The 17,894-nt window shown below is 51.0% G+C and overlaps 1 protein-coding gene across 4 annotated transcripts in view; it reads left to right on the top strand.

The window, feature by feature from the left end:
• The first annotated feature begins 2,829 nt into the window (after positions 1–2,829).
• Rimbp2 (RIMS binding protein 2) overlaps positions 2,830–17,894 on the top strand; it is a 195,558-nt gene continuing 180,493 nt past the window's right edge. For 3 of the 4 annotated variants that reach the window (XM_021186605.2, XM_029533723.1, XM_029533722.1), the window contains exon 1: positions 3,253–3,360. The gene's annotated coding sequence lies outside the window, so the exon portion shown is untranslated. Of the gene's footprint in view, positions 3,361–17,894 lie in introns of all 4 variants that reach the window. The other variant, XM_021186606.1, reaches the window with a different exon arrangement.

The raw sequence follows: 17,894 nt of genomic DNA, 5'->3' as shown, positions 1-17,894 counted from the left end.
AGCAGTGGTGATTGATTTTCTTCTGTCAGATATTTTTGTCCCCCACAAAAGCCACATGAAATTGGTGTGATATTTCGAACAGATGGTGATTCTGGAGGTGAAAGGCAGGCTGACCTGTTCAAGGCCACATGGAAAGTCAGGATCAGCCCTGGTCCAGTGTGACCCCCCCCCCCCCAGATTAAATGACACACTTTGGCTGTTGTAAAGTGTGTAGTTTAGTGGTCTGTGGAATGTCCATGGTGTGTGCAGCCATTCCTCTGCTGGCCCCATGATCTATAGCCCCAGGATAAACCCCATGCCCATTCAACAGTGACTTTCAGTCTTTATTATTACCAATCTGCCTTTTATTTCTGCAGAACCATCTATCCTAGGCATTTCATTAAAAAATACTCAGCAAAATATTTTTAAGCATTTCCATAGTATAGTGGAAATTAGTCCTTCATGCTTTTTCATGGCTGAATACTATTCTATTGAATGGGCATACCCCATTCTGTAGGTTAATCATTGGTACCTGAAAACGGAGCTGTTTTCCCCAGTGGATACCATGATAGTACTGCTTCGAGGAAGAGCATGTGAGTGGGCGACTAGGTTCTGGATCCTTCCATGGTCTTAGGATGTTGGCAGTTGGCAGGCTCTGGGGCCCAGGGTGTGGCAGGTATTTTACTCCCTGCCTCCAGACTTCAGTGGGGACTGTGTTTAGGGAACAGGTGCTTGAGTGAAGCCTCCCTTCCCACGGGCAAGTTCAGAGGCATATTCAGAATGTAGGATGAGTCTTAATTTAAAACCTTCTTCAAGGGCTGGAGAGATGGCTCAACGGTTAAGAGCACTGGCTGCTTGCTTTGTCCTGAGTTCAAATCTCAACAACCATGTGGTGGCTCACAACCATCTGTAAAGGGATCCGATGCCCTCTTCTGGTGTAGTCATATAAATGAAATAAATAAATTAAAAAATTTTTTTTCAAAAGATTTTTTTTTAGAATTTATTGTATGTGCGTATGTGTGCAGGTACCCACTGAAGTCCCCGGAGTTGGTATTTTAGGCAGTTTTGAGTTGCCTAGTATGGATTCTGAAAATTTTGTGGGGCAAGGGCATCAATCCCTTGCTTGGCCTCTTAGTTTTAGTTTCTGTGGTTCATTCAGGATCCACAAGAGAGCCCACAGTGGCAGAGGGGTGCATAGGTTCACCACGGGGCCTTTAGAGTTTTAAGATTTACTTTTTTTGTGTTTGTTTAATTTTTTTGTTTGTTTGTTTAATTTTTGTTTTGTTTTGTTTTGTATTTTGAGACATAGCCCTAGCTGTCCTGGAACTCACTCTGTAGACCAGGCTGGCCTCGAACTCAGAAGTTCTCCTGCTTCTGCCTCCCAAGTGCGCCACCACTGCCCGGTTTAAGATTTACTTATTTTTTATTTTTTTATGTGTGGGTATATTGCCTGAATGTGTCTGTGCACCATGTACATGCAGTGCCTGTAGAGGCCAGAAGAGGGCACCAGATTCCCTGGAATTAGAGTTGCAGTTGGTTGTAAGCGTGAGGGCTGAGAACCAAACCCTGGTTTTCTGTAAGAACATCAAGTGCTCTTAACCCAACCCCTGAGATCCAGCCCCGACACCAGGGTTTGATTTTATTATTTATTTATTTATTTAATGTATGTGAGTACACTGTAGCTGTACAGATGGTTGTGAGCCTTCACATGGTTGTTGGGATTAAGACCTCTGCTTGCTCCAGTCAACCCTGCCCACGGTCGAGCCCAAAGATTTATTTATTATTATGCATAGGTACACTGTCATTACAGGTGGTTCCAGCCCCAACACCAGGGTTTTGGTTGTTTTTTTTTTTTAAGATTTATTCATTTATTATATGTAAGTACACTGTAGCTGTCTTCAGACATTCCAGAAGAAGGCACCAGATCTTGTTATGGATGGTTGTGAGCCACCATGTGGTTGCTGGGATTTGAACTCATGACCTTTGGAAGAGCAGTCAATGCTCTTAACCACTGAGCGATCTCTCCAGACCCAACACCAGGGTTTTAAAACCATAGAGTGAGTCCCTTTATCAGAGAGGCCAGGGACAGCTCCAAGACCATTGTTTTGTAGGAAGGACCTGCAGGTGATGTGCACCAGCTTTTTTTGTTTGTGGTTTTCCTTTTTTTTTTTTTCTTTTTTTTAAGATTTATTTATTGTATGTAAGGACACTGTGGCTGTCTTCAGACACTCCAGAAGAGGGAGTCAGATCTTGTTAAGGATGGTTGTGAGCCACCAAGTGGTTGCTGGGATTTGAACTCTGCACCTTTAGGAAGAGCAGATGGGTGCTCTTACCTGCTGAGCCATCTCACCAGCCCCTTGCTTGTGGTTTTCCTTAGTCTTTCTCTACAGAGGCCACAGGGCCCCATGCAGCCTCAATCAGTATGCTGTCAGGCTAAGGTGTTTCTCAGAGAAGCAGAGCTGTTTAGCATCTTTATAGAGTTAACAGTGAGATGCTGACCCCAGGGGAGTGTGTGTGTGTGTGTGTGTGTGTGTGTCCATTTCCTGGTATTTTTCTCTCTTGCTCCTGTGTTGCTAGGTAGCTGGTCCATCTGGCAGTTGCCAAGTTGAGGCTAGGAAGGGATCATGGGGGTGATGGGCAGTTGGGTGGGGAGGGAGACTGGACAAGAATGAAGGACCCAGGCAGCTGGGAGCTCTGCACAACCACCTCATTCTGCATCCTTAGTATTGCCTGGTGGACGGGCAGCGGCGCTGATGTCTGCTTCCATCTGGCTGCAGGACTCTGGACCACCTGCGGGGGCAGCCCCAGCCGAGGGCCGCCAGGGGAGCCGAGGGCCCCAGCTCCGCCTCCATTCCTGCCCTGCTTTTGACCACCGCTTCGTGAGAGACACCGGCAGGGAAGGGACAGAGCCATCTTGGGATGCGTGTGTGCATGCGCGTTTGTGTGCGCACGTGTGTGTGTGTGTGTGTGTGTGTGTGTGTGTGTGTGTGTGTGTTTTAAAACACTGCCGTTTCCAAGCTTTGGCTACTGCTCTCTGGCGGGTGACTCTGACTCTTGCTCATGCTCTCCTCTCTCTCTCTCTCTCTCTCTCTCTCTCTCTCTCTCTCTCTCCCTCCCTGCAAAAATTAAATGGATAATTTCTAGCTGATACCAAGCGGTGCCCACACACCCGTGTCCTTCAGTGTTGATTGGATCTCTCTCTCTCTCTCTCTCTCTCTCTCTCTCTCTCTCTCTCTCTCTCTCTCTCTCTCTCTCTCTCTCTCTCTCTCCACTCTCCTCCCCTCCCTCTGGCCCCAGTTTGTAATCTGACACAGTGCACTGCAGTGGCTGTCTCTGTCTCTCTCTGGGAGCCCGGGAGGCTGGGCATCGAGAACATCCAAGGTAGGCTGCGATTTGAGATTTAATTTTTTTTTTTCTCTCCTAAAAATAGCTTCTGTTCCATTCACCTTTCCTCAGTGGCACCGGTGACAGGGGCTTAGCAGGGAACTCTTTGCCCGGGTGAAGTTTGCATTAGAAGGGTGCCCTTCGGCTTTGGGTGGGCAGTGGTGGCTGACCAGGACGGACGCTTGGTGCGGAATGCCACCGTGCTCCTGTCAGCGTGTGGCTTGCCACCAATGGATCCTTGTCAGAGTGAAGGGAAGGGCTGCTGCCTTCTCTCACCCGTACTGTGTCAGCGATGGCGATGACGGTGGCGCTGTGGCTCTCTGGGTCCTCTCGGACCCCCAGTCTCCCAGAAAAGCCCCTCTGGGCAAAGTTTGGCACCATACTGCTAGGCAGAGCCTTTCCAGAGGGCAGAAGCTGGGTCTTGGTTTCAAACAGAGCGCTTGGGGCCTGGGGAGGACTTCGTAGAAAACGGCGCAGGGGGGAGGGGAGGGCTCAAAGCATCCCAGTCGGCCCCGCCATCCGCTGCCCACGCGGACTGAAATGTGCAATGTGAATTTGTCAAGTGGGGTCCCAGAGAGTGGCTGCAATGGTTCGTTTGTGGAGTCAGATGTTCTCGGCACAGTATATGTACGTGTGTGTGTGTGTGTGTGTGTGTGTGTGTGTGTGTGTGTGTTTGCTCGCGCGCGCGCGCACCAGGGCCTTTGACTAGTGCAGACTTTCCCTTCCACCTGGAAAGGCAATGTTTGCAGGTTTCCCGGATGACCTGCCTGGACAGCGCCCGAGGAAGGCGATGACTGGGTGGAGCAGTTTCTTTCTGACCCCAGGGAGAGTGAACTGGCTGTCCCCTGTGCTAACTGCGAGCTGATGGGAAGGAAAGGAAGAGAAAAGAGAGAGTGGAGGAAGGGAGAGAGGGACAGAGGAAAGGAAGAAAGGAAGGAGGGAAAGGAGGGAGGGAAGGAAGGAGGGGAAGAGGGAGAGGATGGGGGAGGAGGGAGGGGAGGGAGGAGGGGAGGAAGTAGTAAGTACATTTCCAGCCTTCTGCTGGGTGCAGGGAGGCAGGTCCGCTGTGGGTTGGACGTGAACTTGAAGCTCCCCTCTGTAAGTCTCTCTGTGTTATAGATCCTGAGAGTGTTGGTGGCCGAGGAGTGGAGTGGGCGTGTGGGGTAGATGGGAAGGTCCTGCCTCAGGACAGGGTCCTTCTGGAGGACCCTGAAGAAGATGTGGGCCAGCAGACAGCTCATGCCAGGGAGAAGAGGGTAATGTCACAGATAGAACTGCCAAGTAGGGAGAGAGTGTGGTGCTGGATGTGGGAGAATGTGGAAGAGGAAGCAGTACCCAGAGCCTCTGTGGCAGGCTGTGGAGAGATTTTTTCTCTGTCCACTTCGGAGCTTAGAGGCAAGAACTGGGGGTATCTCAAACAAGCCCAGATGTGGAATGTGACTAGCCTGGGACCTCTGAAAACTGCCCCGTGCCCTCATTTCTCCCAGTCTGGCTGGAGTCCTCCAATCCCAAACTGGCTTCTTTCTCAATGGCTGCTGCCACCCCCTCCCCTCAACCTCCCCTCCCAACATGTGTGGTTCTGTTGTGTGGATTCTGAGGCCAGGACTTCCAAGCTCTAGACAGGGTGGCTCTTTAGGGGTGTGGCGTGACAGAGGTAGGGGACTTAGGGACCAATGATTGCCAAATAGCTCTGTACCCAGGGCACAAATTCAGGATGGTAATTCAGGATGGTGGGGGCAGCCGGTCCTTTGCCCTCTGTCCTCTCTATTAGCACGAGGGAAGACTGGGGGATGAAAGCTACCAGGTGCTTCCCCAGTGGCCTGTGGCCACGCTGGGCTCACAAGCCTGTCTATGAAGACACACCAGGCTTCTTGACAGCTGCCCTATAGGAACTGTATCACTCAGTGTATCAGGGATGTGATTCAGGGAGGGGCCAAGCATCTATTTTTCTAAGAGTTCCCAGCGGTGATGCTCCTTCTTGGGACCCCATGTGAGCACCCCCTGGATCAGTGGGCAATCCCCCCCCCCCGGGCACACTAAGCTTCTCTGGAGCATGTTCTCCATGCTCTCTTCGTCTTAGGTGGGGACACCCACGGAGCAGGATTTCAAGCCTCCCAGAAGGCGTCTAGACTTGTGAGTCCCACTCAGGACTCAAAGACTCAGAGGAAAGTGAGCTCAAAACTCCTTGGTGCCCAGGCAGCTCCCCGTGCTGCCCAGGTGGGTTGGGGGGGTCAAGAGCATGAGCAGTTTGACCAGCGAGCTTCCTGTTTGAGGGGTTGCCAATCATCTCCAGAGTGCTACCCTGAATCCCTGCATCCCCGATGCCAATTTCCAGGGTGCTACTGCTGTGCATCCCTCAGACCCGTCTTGAAAACATTGATAGCCTTCTGTTCTGCGCCCCGCCTTCTCATTCGCTCCCCTAGGTGGAAAGTGGTGTCATTTCCTCGTGATGTAGGAGAGGCCGGACAGCCTTGGGAAACACCTGCCACTCTTACATGCTGTTCACGGAAGGGTGTGGGCAGCTCTCTCTCTCTCTCTTTTAAACTGTCTCCATCGCAATCAGATCCTTGCTCATGTTCGAGCTGTGGCCTTGGTCTGTATAAAATACTGGGATGGTTTGTATATGCTCGGCCCAGGGCGTGGCACTATTAGAAGGTGTGGCCTGGTTGGAATAGGTGTATCACTGTGGGTGTGGGCTTTAAGACCCTCATCCTAGCTGCCTGGAAGTGGCTAGCAGCCTTCAGATAAAGATGTAGAACTCTCAGCTCTTCTGCCCCATGCCTGCCTGGATGCTGCCATGCTTCTGTCTTGAGGATAATGGACTGAACCTCTGAACCTGTAAACCAGCCCCGATTAAAGGTTGTCCTTGTAAGAGTTGCTTTGGTCACGGTGTCTGTTCACAGCAGTAACATCCTGACTAAGACCCTGTGTGCTTTGCCTTTAGATTTGGATGAGGATGAGCCAGTGTGCTCCAGCCCCCTGCTGGGTTCTGCGTCCTTGAGTGAATCTGGGCACACCGTTACGGTGGGCTGCCCTGACCACTGCTGTGTAATAGTCTGTAATGTCTGTTACTGTTTTGGACCCTCTTCCCAGGAAGGGTACCTGGGAGTCTGCAGAGCCCTGGCCTACAGTAGGGTCCACGTGACTCCAGGTGAGCACCGCTCCGTGCTGTGTCTCTGAGTGGTCACTGGGTGTGTGCATCCCAGGTGCTGTACTGGCCGTGTCGGAGGCTTCCCAGTCTTGGGTTCTTGCTGACACATGGCACTGTTGCACTTTCTAGTGATTATCATGGTTCCCCCTCTACCTGGTGATACCTATTCCTCTTATTTCTCTAGTAACAGTATAAGAGGTGCTATAGTCCCAAGCTGCGATGACACAGAAGGGACAAAGGGACAGAGGGGAAGGGGCACTCTTCAGGAATCAGAGCCCCCCCCCCGATCCGTGTCTTAGGGACAGATGTTGGGAAGATAGTGTTGCTTACAACTGGCTGCTGTGACTGTGGTGACAGAGTGCATGGCCTTAAGGACATGGGGGTCGCTGTCACTGTGGATTCACAGTGGTGCTGCCTTGATACTGGCCCGTGCCACCGAGTGTCACTTGGACCAGTGGTTCCTCACATTGCAGGTTGAGATGCAGTGGCTTGTCCCAGATCATGTGGCTGTGCGGGAACAACTCTAGGCCTAAGTCCCCTGACTCCAAAGTCAGCTGTACCACAGCCCCCGTCCTTGTTACCCCAGTAGGGATGACAGTGGCACACAGTAGGGCTACTTTTTGGACCTAGTGCATGTGCCACTCCATCTCTGGGAGCTTTTGAAAACCAGTGTCTCCTAGAGCCAGTGCCGAGGAACAGCATTTAGGGGAAAAAAAAAAACGATATCTACATCTAATTTGTGTCCTATTTATTCATGTGTGTGTATAGGTGAATGTGTGTGGGTACATGCATGCCCTGGCATGTGTGTGCAGATCATAGGGCAGCTTGTGGGAATCCGTTCGTTCTCTCTTTCCACCCTGTGTATCTTGGGCATTGAATCCATGCTGTCGAGCTTGGCAGCAAGTGCCTTTACTCACGGAGCTGTCCCAATGGCCCGTTTTGTTGTTGTTGTTGTTGTTTTGTTCTGTTCTGTTCTCCTGTAGTCCAAATTGTTCTTAAACTCTCGATCCTCCTGCCTCTAGCTCCTGAGACCTGGGATGGTAGGCATGTATGGCCACAGCCAGCTTGGTACCAACGTTTGTGTGACAGCTTTCTCTAGGTCTAATTCACTAACCATGCAATTTCTCTGTGTGAGGTATGCACGGATGGGCTTGTGACGTGGGGTCTGTGCTATGAAGCCTCTGCATCCAGCTCTGTTCCCCCGCACTGTGGGATGGAGTCAAATGCCACAGCTATTTTTCTTTCTTTAAGTGGTGGGGGAAGACTTACATCATGCTGTATAGATGGAAATTTTAAGAACTGAAATACGTGTGTGTGTGTGTGTGTGTGTGTGTGTTTATGTGATTAGGGATGGTACCTAGGGCTTTATGTATAGGTGGCAGGTGCTCTAGCCACAACCTAGCCCCTCCCTGGAGGATTCTAGGCAGGTGCTCTACCACGGAGCCACGCCCCCAGCCCCTCATTGGGGGATTCTAGGCAGGTGTTCTAGCTACACCCCAGCCCCTCAGTGGAGGATTCTGGACATTCTATTCCTGGGATAAAAGCCCTGCCCAGTCAGAACTACTGCTGAAAGCAAAGGCATGCATAAAGCATACACCCCACACACCCCCCTCTAATCTCAACTCAGCATCCCTCTGTCTAGACATTTATTTAGATCCCTCCACCTGGATTTGTCCGCCACTGCCCTCTTTTTCTTGGCATTGAAGTTTGACCTCCCTCACTGTGGCCTTGGCCTTGACCTTGGCCCGAGATCCCCTCATAGGCTGTGACTCATGTCCCCGGCCTCCTGCCTCCATTTCTGGTCTTCAGGCCACTCAACGTGACAGATCAAGTCCTAAGAACGCAAGTCCAGCCTGCCGTGCCACGGGAGTGCTGTCATATTTAGTGTCTGTCAGGGACACTGGGAGGCCCCTGGAGGCCCCAGGCGGTCATGATGTGGGTGTGTTCTCTCTTTCTCCCTTCCATCTCAGCCCAGAAACCTCCACCCAAAGCTGATAGCTTGTTCTTGTCTCCGGAGATCACTTCCTCTGAGAGTCCCGACCTGCCTGACCTGCATCGGTGACTGATTTCCTCTCTTATAGACTTTTCTCTCCCAAGCTCCCTGGGCAGGGTGGGGCGGGGCGGGGCGGGGCGGGACAGAGCAGGGCAGGGCAGGGCAGGTCCCTTTTCTCTCTTCTGCCCCCTGGTGGTCTCTTTCTGTATGAGCACTGAGCACAGGGCACAAATGACTGATGCGTAGGGTCTCCTCCCGCCCTGATGCCTAACAGGCGTTCCCGAAGCAAACTAGACTTGTAGCTATGATGACTTCCAGACTCCTGGCCCACTGAAGTTCACTTGGAGGTCAGCAGCACCCCGAGGCCACAAACCGTCCAGAGCTCTGTGTGTAGCAGGCCAGACTCTGCTCTTAGAGAAGTTGATCTGGGTACCCAAGTGTAAGCTCAATCCTTCTGCACTTTCAGAGTTTACACAAAGCCTCATGAATTTCCTCTTTTCTGTGGGTATGAGGGGAGCCACACTGAGCTAGCTGGGCCATTGGAGCCCAAGCAGAGCTTAGCAGGTGCTCTCATCCCTAGGGGCAGGAGGTTTCTATTGGCCTTCAGACACCAGCCAGGTACCACTGAGGTCCTGTGAGTTACATTGCCATCCTTGATAGGCAGCTTGGAGCCCAGTGACACTTGGAGCCCAGTGATACTCCTCTGGGAGCCAGGTCTGCCCTAGAGGCTTCATGCTAGTTGACCCAGGACTACCAAGGCAATAGCTGCCATGTGCTTGCTTATATCGAGTGTCATTATAGAACAATCTCAATCCTTGAGAGTGCTATGAGAAAGACAAACTGAGCTCTCCCTGTTTATAGTGGAGAAACAGAAACAGGTGCCTGCAAGTCACACGTAAAGACTCGTCTGTCATCAGATTTACTCACCAGGAGAGGGTCATTAAGGTCACATACTGACTGGGGCTGCTCCCCTTGTCATGCCTGATGCTGTGGTCAGTGATGTTCACTGTGGCCACAGTACCCGGTTGAACTTGCATGGGGACTTGGACAAGGGACCTTTAGCAACCCCGATAGTGCAATAGTCCGTTATCGTCACGGTGGGAAGCATGAAGGTGCACAGACAGACATGATGCTGGAGAAGGAGCTGAGAGTTCTACATTTGAATCAGCAGGCAGCAGGAAGAGAGAGTGACACTGGGCCTGGCTTGAGCTTCTGAAACCTCAAGGCCCACCCTCAGTGACACACTTCCTCCAACAAGGCCACACCCACTCCAACAAAGGCCACACTTCCTAATAGTGCCACTTCCTATGAGCCTTCAGGTGCCATTTTCATTCACACCACCACAATCCCCACCTGTGCCTGGCAGATGGGTGCATGTTAAGTTCTGCTCATGTTGAACCTTGCTCTCTCACTGATGGTAAAGACCACCCAACCCTTCGCACCCTGGCTCAAATGGTGAATGGGTTGTCTTATCTCCTTCTTGTCCTTGATTCCTGTGACTGGAGAAGTTGGATAGACATGCTGTGTCCCTGTGATATGTGTTGACATGACTGGGCTCACTCCCTTGTGTTACCCCCATACCTCGTGTCTTAGTTTCATTGCTGTGAAGGGACATGACCAAGGCAACTCTTACGAAGGCAAACATTTAACTGGGGTTGGCTTACAGGTTCAGAGCTTTTGTGCATTATTGTCATGGTGGGAAGCGTGGCAGCATACAGGAAGACATGGTGCTGGAGAAGGAGCTGAGAGTTCTACATCTTGATCCAAAGGCAGCCTGAAGGAAACTGTCTTCCACAGGAAGCCAGGGGAAGGCTCTGTAGCACATTGGCCAGAACTGAACATATTTATGAGACCTTAAAGCCCTTCTTCCAGTAACACACTTCCCCTAACAAGACTACATCTCCTCCTCCAAAAAAGGGCATACTTCCTAATAGTACCACTTCCCGTGGTCCAAGCATATTCAAACCACCATATCCTGTGAGCCCAAGATGCTCCACCAATCCGGACTAGGCCAGGCTGGGCACCCTGGTAGAGGGAGCTATGCTAATGGCCCACGGTCTTGAGCAGCGATGTTCACCCCCTGACCCTAAAGAGTATGTGGGTCCTATGTTCCTTGTGAGGCACAGCCCAGATAGTCTACAGACCCTTCTGCAACGTGTGTTACTGTTCCTTTCTTACATGCCACACTGTGAAGATTGAATGCAAAGCCAGCAGCCAGGGTATGAGGGATAGACCTTCACACGTGGGACTGTCTATGTCCCTGTTGTCCCCATGATAGGTAGGTTGGAGAGAAACAGCTCTAACTTTTGTCTCAGCCCGAGCCTCTTCATTGGCACCATCAGTCAGGACCCTGGCCATGCCTGACCTTGCCTGGTTATTTTTTGCAGTCTGGGAGCCTTTTTTTTTCTTTTCTTTTTCTTTTTCTTTTTTCTTTTTTTTTGGCTTGAGGCTCCATAGATGGAAAAGGGATGTGGGGACCAGCACACGGCAGCCAAGAGGATGGAACACCAGCATCCTGCCGGCCTCAGCAACATCACTCTCTCTCTCTACCTTGAGGTCTCCCACTCCATGGTTTCCCAGGGGTGATTATCATGTGGTCTTGGGTTTGACAGGGGGCAGTGAGACCAGTGTGGCAGCCTGGCTCTTTCAGCTGGTTGTTCCAGGGATGGTCCTGTCCCCACCTTAGCATGGTTCTATGGCTCTCATCATAGACATGGGAACATGGGACCTCTTTTCTCCCAGAAGTGAACATGGTAGAATCAGTACAAGCTACTGCCCCGAGCCATGTCTCTGGTCTGCACTCCCTTGTTAAGGGTCATAAGACTCTCTATTGCTGATTCCCCTGTCTGGGTTTTTGATCCTCTGGGTTCCACCCTGAGGAAATGGATATATGATTATCACAGGAGTCCCCTCCCCACCCCAACCCCCCCGCAAGCTCCAGCGTTGCTGGCTACTAGTGCAGACCCCAATAACATCACCCTCTCTGCCTTCAGCTCCCCTCCCGTGCTCCCGAGCAATGCCTGCCTGCCTTTTTCCGACTTTATCCATTTTCAGTAAGTGTGCTTTTCAGAAGACATGCATAATTTAATGTAATTGTAGATGAGGGCTAAAATTGAAAACTGCGCGTCACCTAAATAAAGTTAATGTACATATGGCACAGTTACGATGGATGAGTTGGTTGCGTAGTCTTTCAAGTCCGCAGCCCCAGCATCCCCATAGCAGCCCTGTGCCCAAACGCCTACTGTGAGATTTATAGCAAGGTGAGGCTGGTCAGCTTGGGAGGGGCTGACAGGGACCCCACCCCCTCCATCCCCAGAGCTTCACAGCATCCCTATAGCAAATACACGAGTTGAATACCACCCCCCCCACGAGGTATCCACCCTAATCCCCTAAGGGTGACAAAGGCTGCCAAGAAGGTGAGGTCTTGTTTGGAGAAGTGGGTCTTTATCCCATCTCTTAGGGAGAAGGATGCATTCGTGTAAGTAAGACGGGAGGTCTGGGACAGAGGAAAACTCCCACAAAGCTTTGGGCTACCGAGACAGGGGTGAGGTGCTGTGGCCACCTGAAGATACCAGAGGCTGACAGCCGCAAGAGGTGCTCCCTGAAGCCCATGGGCGCTGCAAACCCAGCCGTAGCTTGAGTGTGGACACAAGTGACACAGTGTTGACACCGTGGTCGCGACACAGACCAGCATTGTTCTAACTTGTTTTGGCAGGCCAGGGTCGTACTACCATCCACACGCTGGGTGGATGGAGAAACCGAGGTACGGAGAGAGCTGTGGTGAGAGGGAGGTGAGGGGACTCTTTAGGGTGTCCCCGTGGTGACACAGGATGGCGTCTAGACTTAGCGTCTTAAAACATAAAAGCTCCTGCTCAGGAGACATTTGCTTGTCGTGTTTACTTAAACAAGTTAACGATTAATGTTCTAAAGATTGATATTTATGTGTATGAGTGTTTGCCTGCATGTAATGTACGTCTGTACTGTGTGTGTGTGTGTGTGTGTCTTGCTGATGCCTGAGGAGGCCAGAAGAGGGCATCAGATCTCCCGGAACTGGAGGTACAGGTGGTTATGGGCCACTATGTGGGTGGTGCTGGGAATTGAACTCTGGTCTTCGAGAAGAGTAGCGAGTGCTTATAACTGTGGAACCAGCTCTCCTGTCCCTGTATTTACTTGAGACGAGAGCCTATGTATTCCAGGCTGGGGATCACTCTGCCTTTACCTCTGGGATACTGGGATTATAGGCACCGGTCTGATGTGCTGTTTTATGTAGTGTAGGGGGGGGGGTATGGGACCCAGAGCTTCAGGCATGCAAAGCAATCATTCTACCACCTCCAGACTTTTACATACGTTTCTTTAGTTTTTAATCAAGAAGTTTGGCGTCAATAGGTGCTTGCCACCAAGACTGACAGCCTGAGTTGGATCCACAGGGCTAGCGAGCTGGAAGGAGAGAGCTGGCTCCCCCAAATTGTCCTCTGGTCTCCACACAAATTCTGGACACACACACACACACACACACACTACATAAATAATGCAATGTAGTTTTTGTTTGTTTCTTAAACAAGTTGGGAGCTGGTTTCGGGAAAGCGCGGTGGGAAGGGGCTGGCAACTCTGTCCTCTCCAGATGCTGCAGGCACCAGGTGTTCTTACTCGGAAGGAGGCCTCTCCAGTCAGGTCCTGGGGTGAAGAAAGGGGAATGCTTGTTTAAGGGGACTCTGCACAAGGCTCTATGTGAGGGACTTGTGGGGTTCGCTTTACCAGCCTGCACTGGGGGACCTATCTCCCACTTCTGACGTGGTCAGACCCCAGGCCTATGCACGGCTGAGGTGTTAAAGTCGGCTTCTAGACCCCCCCCTTGCTTCTAGCAGACTCTTTGCTCCCCACCCCCATACCCCCCACTTCCCCTAAGCCCTGTCTGCAACCCTAATCCTATTCCACTTTCTTCTCCCTCAGCCAACCCCACTTAAAAGCAAGGCCCATGTACACTGTACATTAAAGCTATTGATTCTGACTCAGAATGTGGAAAGCCACCAGATCCCAGAGGAGGCCTTTGACAGCGTGTGTGGAACGTTAATCGTGGCTCGTGACGGCAAGGCGTGCAGGGGGGTGGGGTGGGAGGGGCGCTCAGACTTCCGTGGATCCTATTAGAGACCTAGTCAGGGCTGAGCCAGGACAGTGGCCACCCAGCCTGGCCACCTCCTGGCCCGTGGAGGCAGTGGGGTGGGGGATGGGCAGAATGCACTTATCATTGAATTTGGGGTTAACGGTATGTCTGCAGCAAGCTTGTGAACACTGACAGTCATTTAAAAGCACTCTTTTTCACTCAGATTCTCAAAGTGGCTTTTCAAGCACCAACAGGTGACAATTCTCTTATTAGTGAATTAGGTACTCTTGGGAGGCCCGTGCCATGCACGAGGGAAAGGTTGGGCAGAGTGGACCCACCTGGAGTGGAACCAGGGACCAACAATAAGCAAGCTTCTGTCAGTCAATTGCTCCCCAAGGTTCTTGGTGGGACCACTGTAAGCCAGGGTACATCTGGAACTAGGCATTGGTGGGAAACCTACGTCTCCTGACCATGGGCCTCGTAGCAGCATTGTTTCATGGACAAGAGTATATGGCTGGCAATAGCAGTCTCCTTTAGGCCCTTGATGGAGAAATGGATGCCCTGGGCCACACTGGTGTGCCTAGGCTGCACCGCCCAAACATCTATTACATGAGGTCTCTACATGGTTGCTACCCACTCCAGCTTTACACAGGAGAAGCGGGAGAAGTCAAGTCACTGGTCCAAAGCCCCAGGCTCTTTTGTATCTGGGGTCTGGATGGACCACGATGCCATCCAGTCTAGATGCTGATTCTAGAGCCTTGTGTCTCTGAAGGACTTGGAGGACTTCGACACTAATACCCTGCCCATAATGCACACACAAAGGCACGCCAACCTACCCACTCCCCTTCTCTGATCTCCTTGACGGCACATGTGGTCATTTCGTTGCCAATTGTGGGGTCGACAGTTTGGGGATTTTCCTAGAACCGCCGCCCAGTTCCAGCTTTTGAGAAGTCTAGCTTTTTCCGCCCCTAGAAGTATAAACCGGCAACTCTGGGGGGTTCCCCAGGACTCTCCTGTGCTGTGTGGCTTGTGGGGGGGATGTTTTCAGCCCATAAGCGCTATTATTTTTTGACATTCAAACCCACTCTAAGCTCAGCATCAGGGTGGCATGTTCACCTCACAGGATGAAGGGTTTATCCTTAGCGAAGGGTGATGCAGGGAATGGTAGTTATTGACGGAGGACATTACCATGTCCAACTTCCTACTGAACTTGTGAGAGGCTGTCTGCTGCGGAGGGGACACACCGTTCCACCAACCACCACTGAGGAAAGCCTCGGGAATTTCCTCTTGGCCTCTTCCTCACCCACCGCTCTGGTAAAGCCAGATCCTTGACAATGGGACAAGTTAGGACGTTGCTAAGGTGGTGAATTTATTAAGTTGATAGGCAAGCATGTGCTTCGGATTTAAGGGGGATGGGGAGTGAGCGAGGGAGAGGGTCCATCAGGTCATGCTTGGGTGTCTGATGGTTTTGTACAGGATCCTGTAGCTTTTGACTGTCCACTGCTTGGCGGCTGTATTTACATCAAGAGTTCAAGGGTTAAGCAGAGTTTTAAAATTAAGTACAAAACTGGCTACTTTTTCTCTTTCTTTTTCCCTTCCTCCCTTCCCTCTGTCCCTCCCTTCCTCCTTTGTTCTCTCCCTCTCTCTTTCTCTCCCTCCCTCTCTTTCTTTCTTTCTTTCTTTCTTTCTTGTTTGGTTTTTCAAGACAGGGTTTCTCTGTGTAACCTTGGCTGCCCTGGAACTCTCTCTGTAGACCAGGCTGGCCTCAAACTCAGAGATCCGCCTGCCTCTGCCAGCTGAGTGCTGGGATCAAAGGCGTGTGCCACCACCGCCTGATTTATTTTTCATATCTTAAAGGATTTCCTTCTCTAAATGAAATTGTATGGCATTGGTGGGAAACTATGAGGTTGTTTGGTTTTAGGGGTGAGCACCGGTTCAGTTAGAGTCCAAGTCATGAGCCTTCTTTCATGAGGACTATTTCTTATTTTTAGTGTTTTTGTTTGAGAAGTCTTTTGGGAACACACAGATAATCTCTGTGGGCTGTTTCAATTTTTATCAGGTATGTTAACTTTTCTAACTCTCCTGGGAAATGCAAATTAGACCCCAGGGGGAGGGGCTTCTTTGCCTTCTGTAGACTTTTCTTCTTCTTCTTCTTTCTTTCTTTCTTTCTTTCTTTATTTTAAGTAGCTGTACAGATGATTGTGAATCTTCTTGTGGTTGTCGGGAATTGAATTTGGGACCTCTGCTCAATCTGGTCAACCTTGCTGGCCCAGGCTCAAAGATTTATTTATTATTACACATAAGTATCTGTCTTCAGACACACCAGAAGAGGGCACCAGATCTCATTACGGGTGGTTGTGAGCCACCATGTGGTTGATGGGATTTGAACTCAGGACCTTCAGAAGAGCAGTCAGTGCTCTTAACCGCTGAGCCATATCTCCAGTCCCTAGACTTAACAGGGCTGTTGTCACAGGTCTCTTGGCACATGAAGCCACCTTCGATGGTCACATCTGTAGATGACCTGGTAGTGTATGCTTGCCCAGGAGTGTGCGAGGACCTCTCAACTTCCATTCGGCAGACCAGCCATGCTGTTGTGCTCAGGAGCCTTCACAGGACCTGCACCTTAATCCAGGGTTGGTGACCTGCTGTTGGCAGGGATGAAACTGAGGTCCTGATGGGGGTGGGGAAGCGAGAGAGCAGGGGGCAAAAATAAAGATGATGAGCTGGAGAGAGGCCTGAGCTGTCAGGAGCTTTGTTTTGGCAAACGAGCACAGGCACCTTTATTAATTAAAGTGTAATAAATTAAAAGGGAATAATGGGCCCATCAGGCTACCATTTGTCATCTGCTTCTCAGAATCAGGCACTTACGGGGCTTGTGGTAATCAGAGGCAAGAAAGAGATTGGTGGGGAGACAAAGATGGGTGGGGGTAGGGGGTGGGAGGTAGTGATGGGGGTGGGGGTGGGGTGGTGCAGAGGGGGGGAGGCTCTTTGACAGATCCCATGGCAGACTAGACCTAGGTCCACATTCAGCCACATCACAGAGAACCCGGGCTCTGTGCCCCTGGGCTGTTGTTGGAAGCTTCCCTTTGTGAAAAGGACAAATCTATCTTCTTATCCTGATCCTGAGAAATCTGGAACCTTCCAGGGCAGGAGTCCAGACAGCCCCTCCTCCCCTGAGGCGGCACTGAGTGAGAACTCAGACTTCACCAGCTATACTCTCTATGGCGGGCTCTTTCCCAGTGACCCATGCCTGGAGCAGGATGGGTGTTCCGTAAACACTCAAACTCACTCCTTGAAAACCAGCAATTATTGTTTAGTGGCAAAAGTCTTTCCTGGCAGAGGAACATCTGGACGCTTTTGGACCCCAGGTGAGCGGAGACTCTGAGGTTTTAAGTGTTTTTCTTTTTTTCTTTTTCTTTCTTTCTTTTTATTTATTTATTTATTTATTTATTTATTATATGTAAGTACACTGTAGCTGTCTTCAGACACACCAGAAGAGGGCATCAGAGCTCATCATGGATGGTTGTGAACCACTATGAGGTTGCTGGGATTTGAACTCAGGACCTTCAGAAGAGCAGTCAGTGCTCTTACCCGCTGAGCCATCTCTCCAGCCCCGGTTTTAAGTGTTTTTCTTTCTGACTCTTCTCCTATGGTCTAAAGAGTTTTCCTTCCCCAAAGACTAGCTTTTGTTTTGAGACAGGGGCTCCTTAATACAGACCAGGCTGGCCTTAAACTTAGAGATCTACCTGCCTCTGCCTTCCCGGTGCTGGGATTGATGGCCTAGGCCACCATGCTGGCCCTACAAACATGTAACTTGTATTGGTGTATTTCGTTCAGTTTCTGGTCACCTGGTGTGCTTGCAGTTTTTGTCAAGCCGACACACACCTGGAGAGAGGGGTTTCTAGGCTGAGGGATTACCTCCATCGATTGGGCTGAGAGCGCACAGGTGGTGGTACGTTTCTTGATTGATGACTGAAGTCCCGTGGGAGGTGGGAGCGGGGAGGGCATCGCCCCTGGGCAGGTGGCCCTGATTGGATAGGAAAACAACACTGAGCCAGGCAGGAGGAGCAGGCCGGGGAGCACGTTCCTCCATGGCCTCTGCTTCAGTTCCTGCCCTGAGTCCCTACCCTGGCTTCCCGGACTCTTAACAGGTAAGTCAAGTGAGTGTCTCATCAGCAACAGAGAGCAAATGAGGACACCTGGGGACACAGGAAAAGGAGCACTTAGTGAATGTCCCCATCCCCACTACCCATCCCCTACCTCCCACCCCCCCTCCACACCTGCCC

Source organism: Mus pahari, chromosome 23 (genome assembly GCF_900095145.1).
Source record: "Mus pahari chromosome 23, PAHARI_EIJ_v1.1, whole genome shotgun sequence".
Classification (NCBI taxonomy): domain Eukaryota; kingdom Metazoa; phylum Chordata; class Mammalia; order Rodentia; family Muridae; genus Mus; species Mus pahari.
This window is presented reverse-complemented; position numbering and strand designations above follow the sequence as displayed.